The sequence below is a fragment of the Myxine glutinosa genome, chromosome 10, assembly GCF_964187855.1.
Source record: "Myxine glutinosa chromosome 10, kmMyxGlut1.1, whole genome shotgun sequence".
In the NCBI taxonomy this organism is placed as follows: Eukaryota; Metazoa; Chordata; class Myxini; order Myxiniformes; family Myxinidae; genus Myxine; species Myxine glutinosa.
In genome coordinates, this window is record NC_136270.1 from 13,081,560 (window position 1) to 13,106,397 (window position 24,838).

At 44.5% G+C, this 24,838-nt stretch overlaps 1 protein-coding gene across 1 annotated transcript in view; it reads right to left on the reverse strand.

Annotated features, from left to right (window-relative positions):
* Window positions 1–23,875, reverse strand: part of LOC137434229 (trinucleotide repeat-containing gene 6C protein) — a 155,434-nt gene extending 131,559 nt beyond the window's left edge. Inside the window, exon 1 of the mRNA XM_068127021.2 lies at window positions 23,714–23,875. The gene's annotated coding sequence lies outside the window, so the exon portion shown is untranslated. The remainder of the gene's footprint in view (window positions 1–23,713) is intronic.
* Between the last annotated feature and the right edge of the window lie 963 nt (window positions 23,876–24,838).

Below are 24,838 nucleotides of genomic sequence, written 5' to 3' on the forward strand. Positions count from 1 at the left end.
CGACACCCACTCTATCCTGACAAACTGCATCACTGAAATAAAATCCTGGCTTCAAATCAACTTCCTCAAGCTTAACTGTGATAAATCTGAAATAATCATCATTGGCCCAAAAACGCTCACAAAATCCACCCATAACTTTGCCCTCAACATCGACGGTATCCCAGTATCCACCTCCCCTCACATCCGGAATCTTGGCGTCATCTTTGACCAAACCCTTTCCTTCGACAAATACACTAAACAGATCACAAAGTCAGCCTTCTTTCACCTGAAAAACATTGCCCGTCTCCGCTCATCCCTCTCCTCCACGGCTGCAGAAACCCTCATCCACGCCTTCATCACCTCCCGTCTGGACTACTGCAATAGCCTCCTCTATGGTTCACCCTCAAAAATCACCAATAAACTCCAATACATTCAGAACTCCGCTGCCCGTCTACTCACTCATTCCCGGACCCGTGACCACATCACCCCCGTCCTTTACAAGCTTCACTGGCTCCCCATCCCCCAGAGAATCCAGTACAAAATCCTCCTCTTGACATACAAAGCCCTCCATAACCTGGCCCCATCCTACCTGGCTGACCTCCTCTCCAGACACACTCCCACCCGCAACCTCCGCTCTGCTGGTACCAACCTCCTGACCCCCTCCATCCGGACCAAATTCAGATCCTGGGGGGACAGGGCCTTCTCCATCGCTGCTCCCACCCTCTGGAACTCACTACCTCACACCATCAGAGACTCCTCCTCACTCACCACATTCAAAACATCACTAAAGACCCACCTGTTCAACGCTGCATTCAACATTCAACCCACAGCATTTAACCCCTGACTATCTCTTCTCCTTCTCCCTCCTTTTGCTTTAAATATTTCCCTATTGATTCTTGTCTTGTCTTTTTGATTCTTGTCTTATATATATGCCGTATATCGCTGCTGTTTGTTTTCTTGATTCTTGTCTTTTTGCAATTGTTGTTTTCATGTATTGTTATGCATTATGTTTTCCACTCTGTCAAAGCGCCTTTGGGCTTCTGGAAAAGCGCTATACAAAATAAATGAATTATTATTATTATTATGATATCAACCTCCCACCCAAGTTTCATCAAGATCGGATGATATCATCGGGTAGTTATGCTGCAGACAGACAGACACACACACGACGAATATAGTGGTCACTTGATAACTCATGAACCAAAAAGAGAATTAAGTTTATAATGTCTTTGCTGAACCTTTCTGCTTTGGCCTTTGTACCAAATGGCATTGTATTTATGAAACAAAGCAAATGATGAGAAACTTCATATTTTTCCCATACATATCAGCGGATAGTGAAACGATATGAGGGTCGCTCCAAAAGGAATTATTTCTTTATTGTTAAATAATCGCCAGAAATAGTGAAACGTGCATGGAAAATCCATACATTCTTGCCGAATACCTGTTCCCCTCCCCTTGCACGCTTGCCACCGTTGAGCAAAGGGCATCGTATCTAGATGGCCACAGTGCCACACTGCATAACTCCTCAACAAACTTGCTTAGCCAATTGCGGTAAGCCTCCTTCATGTCATCACCAATTTCAAAGTGGTGTCTAAGAAATGCATCCTTTGGTCGGCAAATGAGAGGGTTAATCGGAAGGTGCTAGATTCGGGCTGTATGCTGGATGAGGCAGCACATTCTACTTTTTGTCATTGTGGAAATCATTCAGCATTCGAGCCAACCACTGAGCACAGACTTTAAGAGTGGCCAAGATCCTCGATAATTCTTAAATGACTGCCGGCTGTCTGGCACCCACTACTTCGCACAAATCTTGTGTAGTGATTCATTAATCATTTTGAACAAGCTCACTCACTCGGCGTTTCTGGTGTCATTGCCAGAGCATGGCGACTGCTCACCAGGAACACATTTTTACACAAGATGTCCTCACGGATCAATGTAGCAGAATGTAATACTACTCTACCTCTTGGGCACCAACACCATTAGCTTCAATGTCGACTCCAATACACATCAGTGCAGCTCAAGGAATTTCTGCATGTCGGTTTTCCATTGAAAAAGTGTCTGCATTGAAGTGCCAAGCTGGGAGACAATCAGTTGCATATAAGACACAGATTTTATCAAGAGCACAACTTTCACTAGAGATGGTCTTATGGATTGGATGCCTGGTCACAGACTCGACTAGATGGTTTAGGGTGGAGGCCCATTGCTCATCCTCTGACACTTGTGTTCAGTCATGCCAGCTGAAGTATTCTTTCTCCCTGGTTGCCATCACACCATATGTTTTAATGAGGATTTGGCTAGATTGTGCCAGAAACAGGTCATATGATACATCACTGACAGGTAATGGGCAGGTGCATTCCCGCATACCTTGCTCCTTGCCCTTCATTTCCTCATTATCTGGCAATAATCATTGCACTGAATGACAGGTGCTTACAGCTGCAAGGAGGACTCGTAAAATTGATGCATTTATCAATTTTGGATACAGCCCCTTTTCTTTTTCTTTCACCGAGAAATAGTTTCCATAACTGTTACCCTTTAAGGTCATGCAACCACAGGCCTTCTTCAAACCCACGGATTTAGCAGTCCACCTCTTGAGAATGAGCATATAATACTCCAAAAACGTATCATTTGGCTGAGTGTTTTGTTTTTACGGCGGAGCCCATAGGGCAATGCCGTCTGGAACAGAGTTTGCCTGTCCGTCCGGTGAATGTATGTCCGTCACATACGTATGCCAATCAGAGCTGAGGATCTGGTCACATGACAGGGGGACAGTGTTTAGTAACCATTACATTTGCATATTTTATTAAAAGGAAATATAATAACCTTCTGTGGAACGTTTTGGGGTCCCAGCAGGTGTCGTAAGGTAGGTAGGAGTTTTCAGAAATTCCTCAATACAATTTTGATTTTGAAATGCGATATTGACACGGGCCTTGCTCCTGAATCCAGAAGTGTACAGATGATAACTGTTCGCTGCTTTTATAATCTCAATAGAAACGTGATTTAACATTATATCTTGATATATTAATACCATAGTATTAATTTGTAATTGAAATGATGAATGATGCTGTTTGGAATGAAAATATAGAGATATTGAGTTTAAATCAGAATGAGAAAATGACATAAGGGTTTCCATCCGTGACATTCATGGATTTCCCATTTACAGTTTCGCCATTGATTGGATATAGCAACATTCAGACTGGGGACGTTTTGTGTCCAAGTCCTTCACGAACCTGCTGTCAATGACTGAAGTTTGACTGAAGGTGGCACAGGAATGTGGAATTTATTGAAAAATAATTAATACTTACATTACTTGCTAACTGGTAACTTCCCACCTAATTTCCCACCAAGGGCATAATATCCTCTTCAACTTACCCCATACAGCCATGAGAGAAAGAACATGGGAAGGGTCTTTTGAAACCTTGCTTATTGCGTTTCCGAGGACGATCTATATTTCCTACTACCAGCTATTTTGTCTGAATCTCGACATTCCCAAATGCTGAGAGCGCAAGCGGAAAATGTTATTGGTCGAGATGGCTTTTTGGAAGTGCCAACAAGGCGATTTGTGTTCTAGTGTTCAAGTTTATATGTAATTCAATAATTGAATTACGATTATAAATAAATATAAATAACCACATTTAGAGGCCATTTTTCCCCGCAAAGCGGGGGTTGGCCTTTTTCGGGGACAGTGGTTGTTGTTGTTTTTTGGTCCCCTTTTTGAAGCAATGTTTTACGGCCAGATGCCCTTCCTGCCGCCAACCCTTTTTGTCGCCTTTTACAAGCAGGGAATTACCAGTGAACTGGTTCTCAATTAGCCGACCTCAGAAGGATGACAGGCTGAGTCAACCCCCCTGGCGTTAATTCAGCGATCGACCGGGATTCGAACCCAGGATCCTGGGATCCTAAGCTGGCACCCTAGCCGCTAGGCCAACACCACAATTGAATTACGATTATTCTACAATATATATATTCTACAATTATATAACTACAATTATATAACTACAGTGTAAATTACAATGACAATAATTCAATTATTGACATAAAACAAAGGTTTTACAGGTTACAGGAAAAAAAACCAAATTACTTCTTCCCATCCGTTTAAAGCGGATGATGCACCAATTTTAACATGCGAAATTAGTTATCTGTTACTGTTATTTGTGTCCTTTATGACGTCCCTAAAAACAGTAAGTTCCCCATTTGGAATCATTTTCAATTTAGTTTGCTGTCTGAAAGGCAGAAAGAGCAAATAAATTACTATGCTCATGAGCACTCGGGATGAGATTCTGGACAATTTACCAATTTCAGAGCCAAAGTACAGCGAAACTGCAGGTTGTATTCCGATTTGTGTTAGAAGTATAAAATTAAATTTAAAATAAGTAGTTCCTCGATCTAAACTAATGTATGTAGACTGACAGACAGAGTGAACCAAGACAGAGTAGCTGTTCCTGCTGTCGTAGAATAATAAAAATGGTACCATTTTAAAAATTTTAAAGCTAAAAATTTATTTACGTGGTTGTAAAGCTAATAATCGATTTACTTGGAACAAAAATTGATGTCCGTTTAATCATCAAGTTAACCGTTTTAAAAGCCCTACTTTGCGTGATTGAGGAAGAAGAAGCGGGAAAGGGAGCTCAATGCAGTAGTATGAGTGGTAACACGTCTCATTCTACAATAGCAGGAACCTTTAGAAGGCAATTCTTCAGTCGAGATAGTGGAGATGTTAAATATTAAAAGATCTGTTGTCATTTTCCTTGTAGAGCAGTTCATAGCCACCATGAGCAGAAGAACCTTTGTAAAGCTCGATCTAAAGTCCTGCTTTGGGTGTGTTATTTACACTAATTTCACATAATGTGCCTACTTTCACCTGTATTACCCATCAAACATAACCTAGCTCAATCTAGTGCAAGGAATGGAATCTACCATACAGTACCTATAGAAAGTCTACACCCCCTTTCAAAATTTTCACCATGTGTTGCCTTACAACTTGGAATTAAAATGTATTAAATCAAACTTTTTCCACCTTTATTTACATATTATAACCCACAACTTGCAAGTGAAAAACAAATTGTACAAATTTCAGAAAATTAAATTTAAAAAATACAAAGCTATATATCTAAGATGGATGTGTCCACCCCCCTGAGTTAATACGTGGTGGAAGCGTCTTTGACAGCAATTACAGTTGTACGTCTGGTGGGATAGATCTCCACGAACTTTGCACACCTGTATTGGGCATATGTGTCCATTATTCTGAACAAAACTGTTAAAGATCAGTCAAGTTGCACGGGAAGCGTTCATGGACAGCAATCTTCAAGTAGTGCTACAGATTGTCAATTGGTTTTAGGTCGGGGCTCTGACTGGGCCACTCAAGAACATTTATCTTTTTGTTCCTTGGCCACTCCAGTGTGGCTTTGGCTGTGTGCTTTGGTTATTGTCATGCTGAAAGGTGAACTTCCGTCCCAATTTCAGCTTTCTAGTATATATATATATTATATATATATATATATATATATATATATTTTGTATACAAGATTGAGGCTCGTGAAAGAGCTAACATTAATCACTTCTTTTTTTTTTAAACGAACAAATAAAACATATAATAAGGGGAGCGGTAGACAAGATTGGGAGAGAGGGAGAAGCATACAAGCACAACATTTGAGAGCAGGGACATCTGGAGATCTGTGGGAGGGTGAGGGTTTGGGGGGAGGATGCGTGGGAAGGAGGGGGGGAGGTGGGAGAAGTATAAAACACATGGACACTGCAAGAATTTCCAGGAAAGAAGTTGGTATTTCAAAAAAGTGGATCTGGGGTGAATTAACGGGGGTAGAAAAGATCAAGGTTTTGGATGGGGGAAGATAAGAGATGGTGGTGAACAGCTGTTTTAAAGACCTGGAGGGAGGAGTGGGATTGAAGAGAGTGAGAGAGTTTGTTCCAGAGGTGAGAGTAAAGAGGAATGAATGAGTGAAGGTGAGCAGAGAGTCTTGATTTTGGCAATTTCACCAGAAGAGGGTTGCTGGCAGATCTTGTGTGACCTGTAGAAATATTTGGGGAACAGAGCACAGATAGAGCTGGGGGAGCTAGGCGGGAAAGGAGTCGGTAGAAGACAGAAAGACCGCCTACCTGCCTGCGGGTGAGTGAGTGAGTGAAAGGAACTCGCAATCGGCTTCATCGCGGGAGATTCCAATGATTCTGAAAGCTTTGGTTTCAACAGCGTGATGCCAGGCTAGGTGTGAGGCAGGAGCACCAGCCCAGAGGGGAGAGCAGTCTAGTGCTAGTGCTCGAGGATTTTTCTAGATAATCCTCAAGAATTTTTCTGTATTTTGCTCCATCCATTTTCCCTTCTATCCTGACAACTCCCCCAGTCCCTGTAGGCTATGAGCCAAGGGGGTTGGTCAGTACCATACAGATGGAGTAAGGCTCATTGTGATTTTTAGCAAGATATATGTCCCTAGATATGAAAAAAAAGTGATAGCAGTGTATAACTCTCGGCCATCTCTGTGTTATCACCCGAAATATTATTATACGCCCGCTTCGCTTCGCCAAAAAATGTGATATTTGCTAAAATTGGAATAAATATGTTTTTAAGGACCACAGAGTGCCAATAATTTGCATACTGGATGCCAACTAATATAGTAATAGAAATATAGAACATTTGTGGGGGTTATTTATCAAATTTTTGATATAATGACAAAAAATATGTTAAATTTAGTGAAAAAGTGGTCGAAATCGCTTCGAGTTCAGAATTCACATTGTACATTTTTGTCAATATTTCAAAAATGAAAACTCCCAGCGTAACATTTGACCGCTCAAAATCTTCGCAAGGAACCACTGCATTGGAATATATCATTACTTTGTAATATGGTGGTTGTTTGGGGCACATATTTTGGCAAAGTTCAAAATATGTTCAACCATACCCCCTAACCGTTCAACCAACCGTTCAACCATCTTGACTGAAGGTTCCTTGCGAAGATTTTGAGGGGTCAAATGTTACTCTGGGAGTTTTCATTTTTGAAATATTGACAAAAATGTACAATGTGAATTCTGAACTCGAAGCGATTACGACCACTTTTTCACTAAATTTAACATATTTTTTGTCATTATATCAAAAATTTGATAAATAACCCTCACAAATGTTCTATATTTCTATTACTATATTAGTTGGCATCCAGTATGCAAATTATTGGCACTCTGTGGTCCTTAAAAACATATTTATTCCAATTTTAGCAAATATCACATTTTTTGGCGAAGCGAAGCGGGCGTATAATAATATTTCGGGTGATAACACAGAGATGGCCGAGAGTTATACACTGCTATCACTTTTTTTTCATATCTAGGGACATATATCTTGCTAAAAATCACAATGAGCCTTACTCCATCTGTATGGTACCGACCGGTCAATTTGGGGGGGTCTGGCTCATAGCCTACTGCTGATGATGTACATTCCCAAAACATGATGATGCCACCACCATACTTCACAGTAGGGTTGGTGTTCTTTGGGTGATGTGCTGTGTTGGGTTTGGACCAAACGAAACGTTTTGCATTTTGGCCAAAAAGTTCCATCTTGGTTTCATCAGATCACAAAAGTTTTTGCCAAATGGTTTCAGAATCTCCAGAGTGGTTTTTTGCATACCTCAAACGGGACTCAAGGTGGGCTTTTTAAAGTAATGGCTTCCTTCTTGCCACCCTATTGTACAGCCCAGACTTGTGGAGTGATTGGGATATTGTTGTTACATGCACACAGTGACCAGTCTTTGAAATAAAGGCCTACAGCTCTTTCAAAGTTGCCATTCACCAATTGGTGGCCTCTCTGAACAGTTTCCTCCTTGATTGGTCATCCAGTTTGGAGGGATGGCCTGATCTACTAGGCAGGGTCTTGGTGGTACCATATATGCCTTCCACTTATTAATGATTGCCCTGACTGTGCTCCTATGGATATTCAAGGCCTTTGAAATATTTTTATACTCATCCCCTGATCTGTGCCTTTCCACAACTTTATCCCAGAGGTCTTTTGAAAGCTCCTTGGTGCTCATGGTTGAGTTTTTGCTGTGAAATGCACTACCTAGCAGAGGAAACCTACAAGAACAGCTGATTATATTCTGAAATTATCAGAATCACTAAGTCTACAATTTAACACAGGTGGAGGCCATTTAACTTGGTGTGTGATTTTGAAGGTGAATAGTTACAACTGAGCCAATTTACAATTGCTATTATAAGGGGGTGGATACTTATCCAACCAAGATATTCTAGCTTTGTATTTTTAATTAATTTTCTGAAATTTGTAGAATTTGTTTTTCACGTGAAAGTTATGGGTTATGATGTGTAAATAAAGGTGCAAAATGTCTGATTTAATGCATTTGAATTCCAGGCTACAAGGCAACAAAAAAGGTGAAAATTTTCAAAGGGGGTGTAGACTTTCTGTAGGCACTGTACATCTGCATGATCAAATTATAATGTTGAGCATTCAAAGTTAAACTTCAGGTTCAGGCTCTACATGTTGATCCACCCAACTGCAAACACTTTATAAGCAAGGTATTTAATGCTGCAGTTTTTAGCTCGAGTGCAACTTGGAGCAACACAAAATGTCGCCTTGAATTTCTTACTTTGATACATGTACTCCTTACAACCACAATTCGTCCACTACAAACCTCACCTCCACTCATTTGTTCCCCTTTTCTCTTGTCTGTGGAACCAACTTCCCCAGTCTGTTCAGCCACATTCTTCCCCCTAGGGCTTCTTCCCTCTGGGTTCACCACAACATCAGGTCATCCCTCATCCATACTCATCTCTTCTACCCCAAATGACCCCATTCCCAAGCACTCCCTTTTTCCATGTTATTGCAATTTCCCCCTCACCTCTTTTTGTTTGCTAGTTGTCGGTTCATTTGTTCATCCCCACTTTCCCCTTCCTCTTCTTTCTGTGTGTTCATTACCCTCGCCAGAAGAGAGGGTATTGCATTTGAGTCTGTTTGTTTGTCTGTCTGTCTGTCTGTTTGTCCGCACAGAATAAACATGATTTTCTCTGCAACCGTTGGTCCAATTGACAGGAAATTTTCACCATAGGTGCATCGCCTCCTGTAGAATTTTTAACGATAATTATGAAGTCATAGGTCACGTGGTACGGGCGCCATATTGGAAAAAACAAACAAAAAAATTTGCACCTCTATTTCTCCAAAAGTGCTGCATAGAAAAAATTGAGACATGACTCATTGTAAAGAACTCTCCATGGGGAATAAAATATGTTAATGATGATGTGGTGGTGCCTCCATGATGACAAGGTGCCTCCATGATGACGACATAATTCAACAAGTACAAAACTTCACCCGATCAAGATTAAATTTCTTGTGTCATCTAGGGATAAATTGGTGGAGGAAAAAAAAAAGATTACATCATCGGTCACGTGGTTCGGCCGCCATATTTGTTTTCACACAAAAGCCTTAAAAACTACTAAACACGTCCTGGCGAGGGTCTGCAATCCGATTGCTCTTTCTTGTTCAGCTTGTGTCCTTTTCCCCCACCCCTTTATCTCACTCTCACTTATACTCTGCTGTTGGTGTCGCCCCTTTTCATTATACTCTAGTTGTTCCACGAGCATCAGCCATGTATACAAAAAGGTACATACAAAATTACGACGACTTTGACTTTCTGTTTCATTACTTTATTATTATTCTCTTTCTGCTTCATTATTTCTATTTCACTTCACATTAAAAGGTCATTAAATGGTGGTACAGAAACTGCAATAAAGTATCTTGTAAAAAATAAATAAACAGAAACTTTTAGCTTTCATTTAGCCGACACCACCCACCCATACCCCAACCTTCTTCAGTTTGTGTATTTATATATCTATTCTCAACTGAGTAGTTGAATCTCTACATGTAAATCTTTTATGCCATTTACATTATTCGGTGCATCTATATGAGCATACATTCCATTCAATGGAGATAGTAATGATATTATATCCTGATTCTCAAAACGATTTTCATCGATTTCATGCATTTTAGTTAAGTGCGAAAATGACCTAAAGTTCATGACTGCCTGACATTGTGCTGGGCTCTCTACATATATTACAGTAATGCTAAACAACCAACTCTCCCATGGGATCTCAGCCATCATGAGCCATGTGCTCTGATGGGAACACCAAAAAGGTTAACCCAATTTCCATCCCATCTGCCAATCTCGTGTCTTACCTGTTGTTCGGCTCTATTTATAGCAATAGCAAACGTTCACCCCTCAAGGAAAGTGAAATTAGATCTGAATGAACTTCAGCTGTTTAGAAACTAAATTCTCTTATTACAATGCTGATATTCCTTTTATAGTGCGAGCTTAAGAAAAAGGATAAATAATTTGCATGGTAACAATGGGGCGCAAGGGAAGTGAAGGAGGCAGAAAGGCAAGCAGGGAAAGTGTGAGTTCACATGACAGGTGGGTAATGTGTTAATACGAGGTGGTGGGATGGCACCTTTGAACAACTGAAGGGAAGATTGACGTTCAAGAGAGACAAGAAGCAAACATAAATCATGATAGTAATGAAGAGCAGCAGTTTTTCAACACGGCCGTATACAGGTGTCCACGATGTCCTTGTGCAACTTTGAAATTTTATAAATTTTTTTGTAAACTTGATAGAAACAAACTGTAAATGACTTTTGTTTTTTAGTCAAGGTCAAGTCAAGGCTCGTGTAAGAGTCAAGGCTCGTGTAAGAGCTGACAAATTACACACGAAAACATGCACGGACCCATAAAACAAACAATAAATAAAGGGAGCGGGAGACAAGACGGGGGTGGGGGGGGGAGGGGGAGGGAAGCATACAAGCACAACAACAGTAGTGAACAGGGACGTCGGTAGATCTATGGAAGAGAGAAGGACGGTGGAGGAGGAGGGGAGGGGGGCGGACGGGTACATCGTATAAAGCAAATGAACACAACTAGGAATTTCAGGAAAGAGGTTGGAGATTGAAAGAGGTGGATTTGGGGTGTTTTATCAGGGGTAGAATAAGGTTTTGGATGGGGGAAGTTAAGAGATGGTGGTGAACAGCTGTTTTAAAGACCTGGAGGGAGGAGTGGGATTGAAGAGAGTGTGGGAGTTTGTACCAGAGGTGGGAGAAAAGAGGAATGAAGGAGTGAAGGTGAGCAGAGAGTCTTGATTTTGGTAATTTCACCAGAACATGGTTGCTGGCAGATCTTGTGCATCCCGCAGGAATATTTGGGGGACAGAGCACAGACAGAGCAAGGGGAGGTAGGCCGGAAAGGAGTCGGTAGAAGACAAAGACCACCAACCTGCCTGCGGTGAGAGTGAAAGGCCCCCAGAATCAGCTTCATCACGGGAGATACCAAAGATTCTGAAAGCTTTGGTTTCAACAGCCTAAAGCCGAGCTAGATGTGAGGCAGGAGCACCAGCCCAGAGGGGAGAGCAGTATTCCATTGAACTGCAGATGAAAGCTTTATATGTGTTGAGGAGCTCAGAAGTGCCAAGGAAGGAATTTGCACGACGGAGGATGCCCAGTCGGCGACTGGCTTTGGAGGCCAGCTTGGAAATGTGGTTTCCCCAGGAAAGATCATGGCAGATAGTGAGACCCAAAAGCTTGAGTGACAGAACTTCATCGAGAGGATTGTCGAGAAAGTAAATGGGAGGTTTTTCCAGACTTTTCGGAGAGACAGTGAGAGCGTGAGATTTGTCAGGATTGAAAGACATGTTCCACTTGTTTGCCCAGTCTGTGATTTTGTCAAGGTCTGCAGAGTGAAGAGGCTGCAGACTGCCGATCTAAGGGATGATATATGGAGAGGCAGATAGTGGAGTCATCAGCAAAGAGATAGAGAGGATTTTCCAGAGAGTCGGAGAGATCATTAATGAAAACCAGAAAAAGCACAGGGCCCAGAACACTCCCTTGGGGAACTCCACCCTGAACAGGAAGGGGAGATGAGAGAATTCCAATGATATAAAGTATAATTAATAAAGTTTTCTTAATGTTGATGTTGTTATTAATCTTGTTATTGTTTTTAAATGCACAATTCTTGCACTGCACTGGGTTTCTTGATAAGTTGACATTTTATAATGAGACAACATCAGTGGTAAAGTCAGCCACCACAATTATCGCATTTGGGTGCCCGGACTACGACAATCAAATCCAAATCACATATCACCTTGTACAGCAAGACGAAGGTTCCCTACCACTATGCTTCAAATGTGTAACGGTTCCTGAATGAAATGATGTCTTCCCAGACGAATGGATCAGTCGACATGGACAAATTGCTTTGCCAACTCGTTCGCCTGACCTGCCCCTATTAGACTTATTTTTATGGGGCAATGCATTTTAACTGTTGTTTACTCATCAGAACCAAATTATTTGGATGAACTTAGGGCTACGATCACAAATGCAGTTCATGAAATTACTCAGCGGAAACTTGAGAATGTTTTGAACAAGTTAAAAATCAGATTGAACGATATATTATGAAAGATGGCGGTTATGTTGAAGCCTATAATTTCAATTGTATAGAGTAGGAATGACAAATTGCACTTCCATGTTCAGCCCTGTTTGTTTGTCTGTCGGTCTGTGAGAAAGATATCTCAAAAAGTTATGGACGGATTGGGACGCAACTTGTTGGACAGGTTGGGTGTCTGACAAGGACGAATTGATTCGATTTTGGTGAAGATCCGGATCTGGATACAATAAATATTAAGTGATTCTTCACAGTTGAGAGATAGGGCCAAAAACGTTATATAGCACAATATCCCAAAAAGTTGTGGTTGGATTATGACCAAACTTGCTGGATGAGTTGGATAGGTGACAGGAACAGGTCGATTAGACTTTGGTTCAGGTCCGGATAGAGACCCTGCCTGTCAGTGGGATACAAAAGGTAAACTGTATGCTGCACTCTACTGAATGCAGATGCAGATTGGCAGCTGTATGCTGCACTTAACTGAATGCCAATCCAATTTCTATCATGTTTATATCAAAAGTTATAAAAGTTCAAAATTGCACAGTGACTTTATGGACAACTTGTATTGAAAACCATTTTTTTTAAAGATCACAACAATTTCCATTGACGGGCCCAAATCAGAGCGGCAAAGGAACACTTGCTTGCGGAAATGAAAATACATCAGGGCGCATGTCAACCATGGTGGACACCATCAGCCTCCATCTCATCAAAGCTTGACACATGAGGTTGAATGAAAGCACTAAAGATACAGAGAAAATGTCAACACCATATTTGTTTTGGCTTTTCCGTTTGAGCTGTATTGCATGCATTAATGCACTGGCTTCAACAAAAACCGTCAAATGGGCATTATATAGAAAAAAAATTCAAGGACGCAAAGCAACAATTTACTCAAGATGCTCAATTTAAAAGAAGCTGGAGGGGAAGGCTGGGGGAAGGGGGCGTTTCCGAGAAACAACTCCACCAATCCCAAATAGAACCCTCCACACAGAGCCATCATCTTTCAAAATATTTACACTCACACTTTATCCACAATTTCTAATTATGACCCAAATGTAATGCCACTTAACAATTGTGTTTTCTCAATCTTTTCAGGGCAATAACAATTGTATATCCACAGCGACTGGATTCTGCGAGAACAGGTTAACAGCATTGGCTGCGGCTAACGTGTAACGACAGCCAATGAATGCTGCCACAGAAGTTTCAGAACTAGCAATAACATTTACCTTTATACTGATGGTCTTGTCATAGTGGGAAAAAACCCCAAAAAACAAAAGGCATGTTCAAGAGGCAAACCTGATATATCGCAACTCACACACACTATTGCTTTATTACTTCACCTTGAACAATCCGTGAGATAGTTGTCACCACAAACACCTGTAACTGTAGATGCTTCAGACAGCACAGTTTGCACTAAACATTCAACCGGTTGTTACATGTATACTAGCAAGGCACCGTGGAACATTTGAGCGATGTAAAATGTGACTTCATGTCCTCAACTCACCCCCACCCCACTATAAACCCAAAGTCATCACCACCCCCCTCAAAACCCCAATGTCCTCAACCTCCGCCTCACAATTCTAACTCAACCTCTGCCTCTGCCTCCGAACCTGCATGTTTTAATCCATTCCCCACTACAACTCTTCAACCCCCTTCCCCAAAGGTGAGTAGTCAACCCTCCCCCCTCCCCACCAAACCCCCACATAATGTCCTCAACAGCCCCCTCCCCCCTAACAAAGCCTCCACCTCCCAACTCTGTCCCATATTTGGTCTGCCCCATAACTCTGTCCTGTTCTGTCCACCCCTCAGCCCCTCCCCCTACACAGAAGCAAAAGGGCATTCCCACATCAATCATTACATATTTTTTCATGACCTCAACGAACGAAACAGCGGGGTATTTAACTCTTTCCCCTCCCCTATCATCGACTTCACAGAAGCCGCAATCGAAATAGCAACAGCATTGCTTCTACATGCCATGGCCAATCATGATCGCCTGCCCAACTCACAATCCCATGAGATATGCATAAACCCCATGGAATAGAAACTCTCAAAGTGACCATGAGCAGCCTAATTGTGCCAATAAATGACACTAAAACAAATATATTCCTCCTTATTTGTACTCGTATATATATCGACACATTGTTAAAAGTAAATGACAGATGTTTTCTTTCACAATCTCGCGAGATTCCCAGAACTCCTCAGATAAAGACATGGGATTTATTGTCCTTGGTCGAGTCATTTAAGAGAGAATAGACGGAAATAATAGCAAGGAACCATGGAACTTCCGCGGTAAAAGCCCTTACACAAAAGAATGCGGCATAGTTATTTGGGCAGTGTATAGGCAACAGACCACTGCTTCGATTGCGCCTGAAAACAAAATAAAAATAACCCGGGTTTTAAAACAAAAACATGCCCACTGCCTATGTGCATGTACAGTATAACACATCGTGGTTATATAGTTCTGATAGATTTCAATTGCACTGGCCCACAGGCTGACACGAGAAGCCTGAAGCCTGAGGCCTATATGTACCGTGGCCTTCACAAAGCCTGTGACGCATATCAGCTGCAACCTTTCAATCATTAAAGATCCTTTTAACAGTCGCTTTGGTCATTTTACACTGAAGGGAGAGCTTATTGGGAGGGGCATAGCAATTGTGAATGTGACAGCTCTGAAGATGTCTTTGGCTTTGCATAGTACCGACATGGTGGCCATATCATTTTTCAGGTTAAAATTGTGGGTGGAGTCAGGCCAGCAGTCCAACCAATGGGTGTAAAGGAGCGTTACACATGGACGGCCAAACGAACAAGCGTATTAATATATGGATGGAAAGATCCATTTGTGGAGAGAAACAAAAGGTGCCATTATAAAAATTACTGCCTGGCAGACGAGGAGCTGAGAGCCACGAGGAGCCGAGAACCACTGAGCAAACGGAAAATGTAAAAAGAAGAAATAATCACATTCCCATTAAAAGGTGTGTGATCACATTGTCATCAGAAGGTGTATGATCACATTCCCATCGAAAGGCGTATGATGTCTGATCACGTTTCAATCTCATACTTCCCTCCAGGGTCTCAACACAACTGTTCACAACCATCTCAGGTCTCCATCCACAACCATGATCTTTTGTACCCTCATTGACCCCACACTAACCCCACTTTCCCCCGTCCCTCCCACAACCACCTGCTTCCTAACACCTCAGTGATTGAGAGTTTGCGGCTGTATACATCTTGTTCGCCCGGTGTGTCCTCCCCTTCCCCTCGGTCTTCCCCACTTCCCTTATTTGTCCCAGTCTCCCTCTATGTTGCCCTTCAACCAAGACGTTGGTGTCCCACTCTGTCTCTCGCTACTGTTCTACTTGTTCTGTTGTGTCCTGATCCATTCTGTGTTCTAGCTCCTCCACGAGCCTTGACACTGTACTGTATAGAAATAAAGGATTTCGATATCCAGCGTAAAGTGCATACAATACATCATGAACAATGGCCAGCAGGAACAGAAGAGGTTTATAAACATGACATCTCTTCCCTCTGATGTTTATCAATTGAAAGCTTTCTTACCAAATGCACTAGGATGCACTTAACATATTTGTATTTGAAAATCAAGGTAATGAGTTACTTTTTCGAAGCTGAAACACTTTTGAAGTTGCACTCAGCAAACTCCAATGGGTTCCACAGGCAAAGATCGTCTGTCTTTCAGGATTACAAAAGTTTCCAATTTAGACTTCCATGGATGAAAGATAGAAAAGTCTAATTGTAATCACTGCGAACCAAGACACATGGAATGAGGGTAGCGAATGCTTCTACAGAAGAATGAGGGTAGCTTCTACAGAAGAGTGCTAATGGGATATCTGTGGTATTATTGGGGCATATGGGTTATCATGTTTTCACAAAGACAGAATTCTACTGTACTTGTTGTGGTACTCATTATATTGATCATTGTACTGGGAACAAGGGTCTTCCACCCAATGAATCAACTACATCACCAAACGACTGCAAACTGTACTTACGCTAAAAAATCCCTCCATACAATCATATGCAATTTTCTGCCATGACTATTCCACCGACACAGTGTCCCTGTAGATTCAGACACGAACTTGGCCAGCATATCAGCATACAAAGGCTTAAGGCAACCAATAATCTATGTTTACAGCCGACCTAATACCTCGAGCAAAAATCTGAGATTAAAGAAAACAATGTAGACATCATCATGCAATGACACGCAAAGTACCCGGCTATTTGTAATCAAAACCACTTGTGCGGAAACAAACACACACTAGACAACACAAAAGTGAGAACACTACCTCTGAGGCATACTGGCAGTGAATGGTGATGTGATGTTACAAAATGGAAGCACGCAGTCCAGTGACTGCTTTGGAAGATGAGCAATTGGCAAAGTGTTAACATAATCAGGACAAATAGCGACCATAAGTCCATTTAATAGAACTACAGGTGACAATTATTATATGTAAAAAAAAAAAAAAAACATGTTTTGGACATTCTGACAAGTTAAATAAGTGACATGTAAATGCTCTTTGCAGGATGGACAATAAAAATTAAAAACTCCACCCCCTCCCCTGTCACACCACCCACCTCGACCCTCCTTCCCCATTTTATGCTGCATCTATTCGACACATTGATGTAACAATAATATGTCATGCAACACTTCAGGAAGCACACAAGAAGCAATTTACAACTCAGATTAACAACTGCAAAAGCTTCATGGAATAATATCTTGCTGTCGCAATGTCGCTTCACCAGCAACGTCGCTTCACCAGCAACGTCGCTTCACCAGCAACGTCGCTTCACCAGCAACGCTACACGAGCAATGTCGCTTCACAAGCGTCGCCTCGCCAGCAGCGTCGCCTCGCCAGCAGCGTCGCCTCGCCAGCAGCGTCGCCTCGCCAGCAGCGTCGCCTCGCCAGCATCGAAGCCTCGCCAGCAACGTCGCCTCGCCAGCAACGTCGCCTCGCCCGCAACGACGCCTCGCCCGCAACGACGCCTCGCCCGCAACGACGCCTCGCCCGCAACGACGCCTCGCCCGCAACGACGCCTCGCCCGCAGCGACGCCTCGCCCGCAGCGACGCCTCGCCCGCAACGACGCCTCGCCCGCAACGACGCCTCGCCCGCAGCGACGCCTCGCCCGCAGCGACGCCTCACCCGCAGCGACGCTTCACGATACCGATGTTGCGACACTTGCAATGTCGCTTCACGAACAATGTCGCGTCAATAGCAATGTCGCTTCAATAGCAATGTCCCTTCAACAGCTATGTCCCTTCAATAGCAATGTCCCTTCAATAGCAATGTCCCTTCAATAGCAATGTCCCTTCAATAGCAATGTCCCTTCAATAGCAATGTCCCTTCAATAGCAATGTCCCTTCAATAGCAATGTCCCTACAATAGCAATGTCCCTTCAATAGCAATGTCCCTACAATAGCAATGCCCCTTCAATAGCAATGCCCCTTCAATAACAATGTCCCTTCAATAGCAACGTCCCTTCAATAGCAACGTCCCTTCAATAGCAACGTCCCTTCAATAGCAACGTCCCTTCAATAGCAACGTCCCTTCAATAGCAACGTCCCTTCAATAGCAACGTCCCTTCAATAGCAACGTCCCTTCAATAGCAACGTCCCTTCAATAGCAGCGTCGTTTCACCAGTAACGTCGTTTCACCAGCAACGTCGTTTCACCAGCAACGACGCTTCACGATACCGATGTTGCGACACTTGCAATGTCGCTTCACGAACAATGTCGTGTCAATAGCAATGTCGCTTCAATAGCAATGTCGCGTCAATAGCAATGTCGCTTCAATAGCAATGTCGCTTCAATAGCAATGTCGCTTCAATAGCAATGTCGCTTCAATAGCAATGTCGCTTCAATAGCAATGTCGCTTCAATAGCAATGTCGCTTCAACAGCAATGTCGCTTCAACAGCAATGTCCCTTCAACAGCAATGTCCCTTCAACAGCAATGTCGCTTCAACAGCAATGTCGCTTCAACAGCAATGTCCCTTCAACAGCAATGTCCCTTCAACAGCAATGTCCCTTCAACAGCAATGTCCCTTCAACAGCAATGCCCCTTCAATAGCAATGCCCCTTCAATAGCAATGCCCCTTCAATAGCAATGCCCCTTCAATAGCAATGCCCCTTCAACAGCAATGTCGCTTCAATAGCAATGTCCCTTCAATAGCAATGTCCCTTCAATAGCAATGTCCCTTCAATAGCAATGTCCCTTCAATAGCAATGTCCCTTCAATAGCAATGTCCCTTCAATAGCAATGTCCCTTCAATAGCAATGTCCCTTCAATAGCAATGTCCCTTCAATAGCAATCTCCCTTCAATAGCAATGTCCCTTCAATAGCAATGTCCCTTCAATAGCAATGTCCCTTCAATAGCAATGTCCCTTCAATAGCAATGTCCCTTCAATAGCAATGTCGCTTCAATAGCAATGTCCCTTCAATAGCAATGTCCCTTCAATAGCAATGTCCCTTCAATAGCAATGTCCCTTCAATAGCAATGTCCCTTCAATAGCAATGTGACCTCACGAACAATGTCGCTTCACCAGCAATGTCTCTCCACGAGCAATGTCGCTTCATGAAGAAGACCCCACACTATTAGACCACACATTCTTGTCTTGCATGTTCATTCTGACCAAAAATCGATATCTTGCCTCCATCGCAAAGTGAACACACTGAACAGGAGGGTTGGGAGAAGGAGGGTGAACGTGAGAGATTGTATCATTCCAATTTTTAGGTAATCTCATCTCGATCTCTAAGAAATGAACAGATAAAATGGGTTGTGATGTCTAGAAGCTCGTCCGTCCGTCTGTTAACTCTGATATTTGTGTGATATTTGTGCTACTCCTCCCTTATTACCCAGCTAATTGTTTTGAAACTTGACACATGAATACAAGACAGGAAGCCCGCACAATCACTCAGGCTTCGATTTTTCCATTTTGGATCATGGTGGCTCCCAGGGGCTTTCCCTAAATGAGAGAGAGACAGTGGGAGAGACAGAAAGAGAGAGACAGAGACAGAGACAGAGACACAGTGGGGGAGAGACAGAGACACAGTGGGGGAGAGAGAGAGAGACAGACAGAGACAGAGACAGAGACAGAGACAGAGAGAGAGAGAGAGTGGGTGAGAGAGAGAGACAGTGAGTGAGAGAGAGAGACAGTGGGTGAGAGAGAGAGACAGTGGGTGAGAGAGAGACAGTGGGTGAGAGAGAGAGAGAGACAGTTGGTGAGAGAGAGAGAGAGACCGTGGGTGAGAGAGAGAGAGCCAGTGGGTGAGAGAGAGACAGTGGGTGAGAGAGAGACAGTGGGTGAGAGAGAGACAGTGGGTGAGAGAGAGACAGTGGGTGAGAGAGAGACAGTGGGTGAGAGAGAGACAGTGGGTGAGAGAGAGACAGTGGGTGAGAGAGAGACAGTGGGTGAGAGAGAGACAGTGGGTGAGAGAGAGACAGTGGGTGAGAGAGAGACAGTGGGTGAGAGAGAGACAGTGGGTGAGAGAGAGACAGTGGGTGAGAGAGAGACAGTGGGTGAGAGAGAGAGAGACAGTGGGTGAGAGAGAGACAGTGGGTGAGAGAGAGAGAGAGACAGTGGGTGAGAGAGAGAGAGACAGTGGGTGAGAGAGAGAGACAGTGGGTGAGAGAGAGAGAGAGAGAGAGAGAGACAGTGGGTGAGAGAGAGACAGTGGGTGAGAGAGAGAGAGACAGTGGGTGAGAGAGAGAGAGAGACCGTGGGTGAGAGAGAGAGAGAGAGACAGTGGGTGAGAGAGAGAGAGAGAGACAGTGGGTGAGAGAGAGAGAGACAGTGGGTGAGAGAGAGACAGTGGGTGAGAGAGAGACAGTGGGTGAGAGAGAGAGAGAGACAGTGGGTGAGCGAGAGAGAGACAGTGGGTGAGAGAGAGAGAGACAGTGGGTGAGAGAGAGAGAGACAGTGGGTGAGAGAGAGAAAGACAGTAGGTGAGAGAGAGGGTGAGAGAGAGAGACAGTGGGTGAGAGAGAGAGAGACAGTGGGTGAGAGAGAGAGACCAGGGAGGACCGGAGGAGGGAAGTATGTGGGAAGGGGTGCAAAAGCATTTACTGCACAAAGCAAATAGATGAATATGTGAAAGAAGGGGTGAGTGAGAGAGTTATGAATAGGAGGGCAAGGGGTGTGGGGTTAAGAAGGCCGGAATCGGGGCATATAGGACTGAGAGGAAGGCGGGGATGGGGGGGGGCATGGATTAAGCATTTGCTTTGGGATGGGAGGATGGGAGTTGGGGGGAAGGGGCGAGGGAAGAAGCATTTCCCACACAAAGGAAATAGGTGCATAAATGAGTAGGACTGGAGTTGTATACAAGTGAAAACAACAGGGTAAGATGGGTGGAGGGGGAATAGATGAGTGAGAAGTGAGGGGAAGGCAGGGAAGGCAAGTATGAAGTATGTGGGAGGGTAGAGGGGAGTTGGGGGATGGGGAGTGGGAAAAGACATTTTCCGCACAAAGGGAAATTGGGGAATAAGTGAGAGGAGAGGAGGAGAGTTATGCACAAGTGAGAAGAACAGGTTAGAAAGGTTGGAGGGAGGGTAGGGAGAGGGAAGATATAGGGGTGAGAAGGTGGGGAAGGCAAGATGCATGCATGGAATATGGTGTTGGGGGTTAGAGGCGAGTGGGGATGAAGCATTTTCTGTACAAAATAAATATACAACCCCTTTCATTAATATAATCAAGTGGGGAAGAGAACAACAACAAACAGAAAAATAACATAGAGTCGTTTGAAAAAATAAAAATTCTATAACAACTTCAGATGGAGTCGTTTTGGTGTTGCACACACTTGGTTCTTTCAACATGTCAAAGCAGTGAAGCAACCAACACACAGTTACGACTTCATCGGATAGGGGGACCGAGGAATTGTAATAACCGAGAACCCAAAACGTAACGAGAGGAAAGGTATAGGAGAGCAGGAGAGCAGGAGGGGGGTGGTGGGGTGGGGATGGCTGGGTGGGGTGGGGTGGGGTGGGGGTGGCGCGGTGGGGTGGGGATGGCTGGGTGGGGTGGGGGTGGCGTGGTGGGGTGGGGGTGGCACGGTGGGGTGGGGGTGGCACGGTGGGGTGGGGGTGGCGGAGTCCATCATCGGCTACACCGCAAAACAGGAGACTCTAGGACATTCCAGATATTTAACTAGAACGGGCACTCGGTAGAGCGCATACCTTCGCCGCAGCTACTGTTCTGTACTTGGCATGGGAGTGTAGGGAACAGAACAGTGAACAGTTTGGTGCTGATTTCATGCAAATCGGATAAGAATTGACCGAGTTATGACAAACAAGATCGGGCATTGAATTCTGAACATTTTGGCATTAGTTGCATGCCAATTGGATAAAAATTGACCGCGCTATGGTAAAAATACGATTTTGACCTTTTCGTGACCTTGACCTTGACCTTTGACCCGATTGCTCCCAAAATCTAATCAAATGTGTCCCGTATAATAACCAATCATCCCACCAAATTTCATGCAATTCGGTTGAATACTTTTTGAGTTATGCGAATAACATACACACACACACACACACACACAGACATACAAATAAATACACAGCGATCAAAACATAACCTTCCGCTTTTGCGAAGGTAACAAGGAGACTTTGACACTGGAGGACCGAGGAGACCATTCGGCCCATCGTGCCTGTGCTACACCAACCCCAGATACCATCACACAATGTTAACCGGGGTTTGGGGGGTGGGAGAGCGAAGGGGGGGGGGGGGGTGGGAGAGCGAAGGGGGGGGGCGGGAAAGCGAAGGGGGGGGCGGGAAAGCGAAGGGGGGGAGGGAGAGCGAAGGGGGGGGGAGGGAGAGCGAACGTGGGAGGGGAGAGCGAGGGGGGGGGGAGAGCGAGGGGGTGGGGAGAGCGAAGGGGAAGGTGGAGAGCGAAGGGGGAGGGGAGAGCGAAGGGGGGGGAGAGCGAATGGGGAGGGAGAGCAAAGGGGGAGGGAGAGCAAAGGGGGGAGGGAAAGCGAAAGGGTAGGAAGCAAAGGGGGGAGGGGAGAGCGAAAGGGGAGGGGGAGAGCGAAGGGGGGGGGAGAGCAAAGGGGGGGGGGAGAGCAAAGGGGGGGGGGAGAGCAAAGTGGGGGGAGAGCGAAGGGGGGGGGGAGAGCGAAGGGGGGGGGAGAGCGAAGGGGGGGGGGAGAGCGAAGGGGGGGGAAGCGAAGGGGGGGGGAGAGCTAAGGGGGAGGGAGAGCGAAGGGGGAGGGAGAGCGAAGGGGGAGGGGGAGGGTAGGGGGGAGGGGAAAGCGAAGGGGGAGGGGAAAGCGAAGGGGAAGGGAGAGCAAAGGGGAGGGAAGAGTGAAGGGGAGGGAAGAGCGAAGGGGAGGGAAGGGTGAAGGGGAGGGGGAGCGAAGGGGGAGGGAGCGACGGGGAGGGGAAAAGGGGAAGGGGAGGGGAAAAGGGGCAGGGGAGGGGCAAAGGGGAGGAGCAGGAGCCAGACATGCAAACAAAACAATGTTTAAATCAACTCCAAGTACTTTTATTCTTATTCTATAACTAAATCGTAAATGTTTTTGGTTTTATTTTTGTGGAGGAGGTTCCTGGTTGTTGTTGTTGTTTTACATTAATCCAAGGCACGTGGAGGAGCTCGTACATATAAATAATCGCATGCAGGACAAAGACGTTAGTCGACGTCATTGCACGGCACTTCTAGTACTAGACAATGGACAAACGTACAGTGTGCGGCCATTTGAACCTGCATTCCTTGCATCATCATCATCATCATCATCATCATCATCATCCAGGATTCCAGGGCCTCGGAACGGAGGGGAACACGAACATGTCAAATGTGTTTGAGGAAAAAGGCGGAAAACCTCCGCAGAGGTGATGAAACTTCCTCTTCTCGGAGTTCGTCAAACGTCTCGAATGGACCCGCTGTCCCATCTCATCTCAAACAACCGTTACCATAGGTTGGCAACCATTGCACAGGCCGAATGGCCTCCTCCTGCCTCGATATTAATATATTAAGTTAAAAATCGGCAAAAGTTTGGATTGGGCCATATTTAGAACATGAAAAACATGGTACGTACAAACACGAATTCTTCTTCTTCTTCTTCTTCTGACTCGTGAAGGAAACTTTGTTTTTCGACACCCTGTGACCCTCGTGACAGACACACTCGACGTATCCTCACCGTCCGGACGGTACATCCGACCCTCGACCCGTTTGGGTCAACGCCGGAGAATGTCCGTCCGTGGAGTCGAACAGTCGACCCTTTTAACGCTCACCACAGGACAAACACGACAATCTGCGAGTCGGACACGTCAAACCCCCGTCACTCACCCTCGGCCGCAACGTTCCTCACCTTTATCCCTCGGCTCAGGGTCTTTGGTATCGCGGCTCCCGCGGGCTTGTTGCTCACCGAAGACAGCAGCTCACTCGCTTCCGCACTCATTCGGAAATACTGAGTCCCAGAACGAAAACGCCGCCAACTAAAAAGCGAGCCGCCTTCCCGCGCTTCGCCGGCAGAAAGGCGTCTTCGAAATAAAATGTAAAAAAATTAAAAACAAACGCCTGAGTGAAAATAGAGAACCGCATACAAGAAGCCACACAAAGCAACTTCCGGAATTTTAAAGTGCAAATTTCCTGGTCGAGTTCGAAAGCAAAGCGCCTCGCAAGCCTACAAAAACAATCAGAGACTGGTTGATATATCTTTTGTAAATATATTTATATATATATATATATTTTCTCGTCCGATCACACAGAGTGCGCACATATCTCTGCGGCCGCCATGTTGTTGTAACGGCGCGACACGCTCCTCCTCCACTGCACGAGCCCTGCGGGCTGCGGCGAACGCGGCCCTCCCATTGGCTCCCACCGGTCTGCTCTCCATGGAGACGCGGCTTTCTAGGACACGCCCCCTATGCCCTTTCATTACCATTTACCACAGCAAAGGCAGGAGGGAGGCCCTGCGGATCACAGCTGCGGCTTCGAAAGGGCTGTGTATGGTTTGTGGTTCAATTTGGTGTCAACGCAAAGACCCTGCTTCTCGATCCGGTGCCATTGCGGCATCTGGTCATGTGTTGTTTTATAGTCGCATTACGGCCTTGAAGTTGAAACTCGAGGGAATTTATAAATAATTAATATTGTAATTATTGTACGATATATAATTAATAATATTGTATTGATTTATAAAAAATTATACTAACGGTAGGCACAATCTGTAGGACGGTAGGCACAGCACAAATGGAATTTCGCGTTCTTCTTCTTCTAACCGTCGATACTCATGTTGCCATCCACAAATTACATAAGCGAAACGCAGTGTGCCATTTCTGATTCCTTAAACATTTAAAACGTGTTGTTTTGAGTTTTGTTTAATTAATTGTAGCACCCCACCTTGGACATGTCTTAATATTACCTCGTTCTCCATGACGCCTCTTAACACAACTTATTCCTTAACTCAACTCCGGTCCCTCGAAACACACGACTC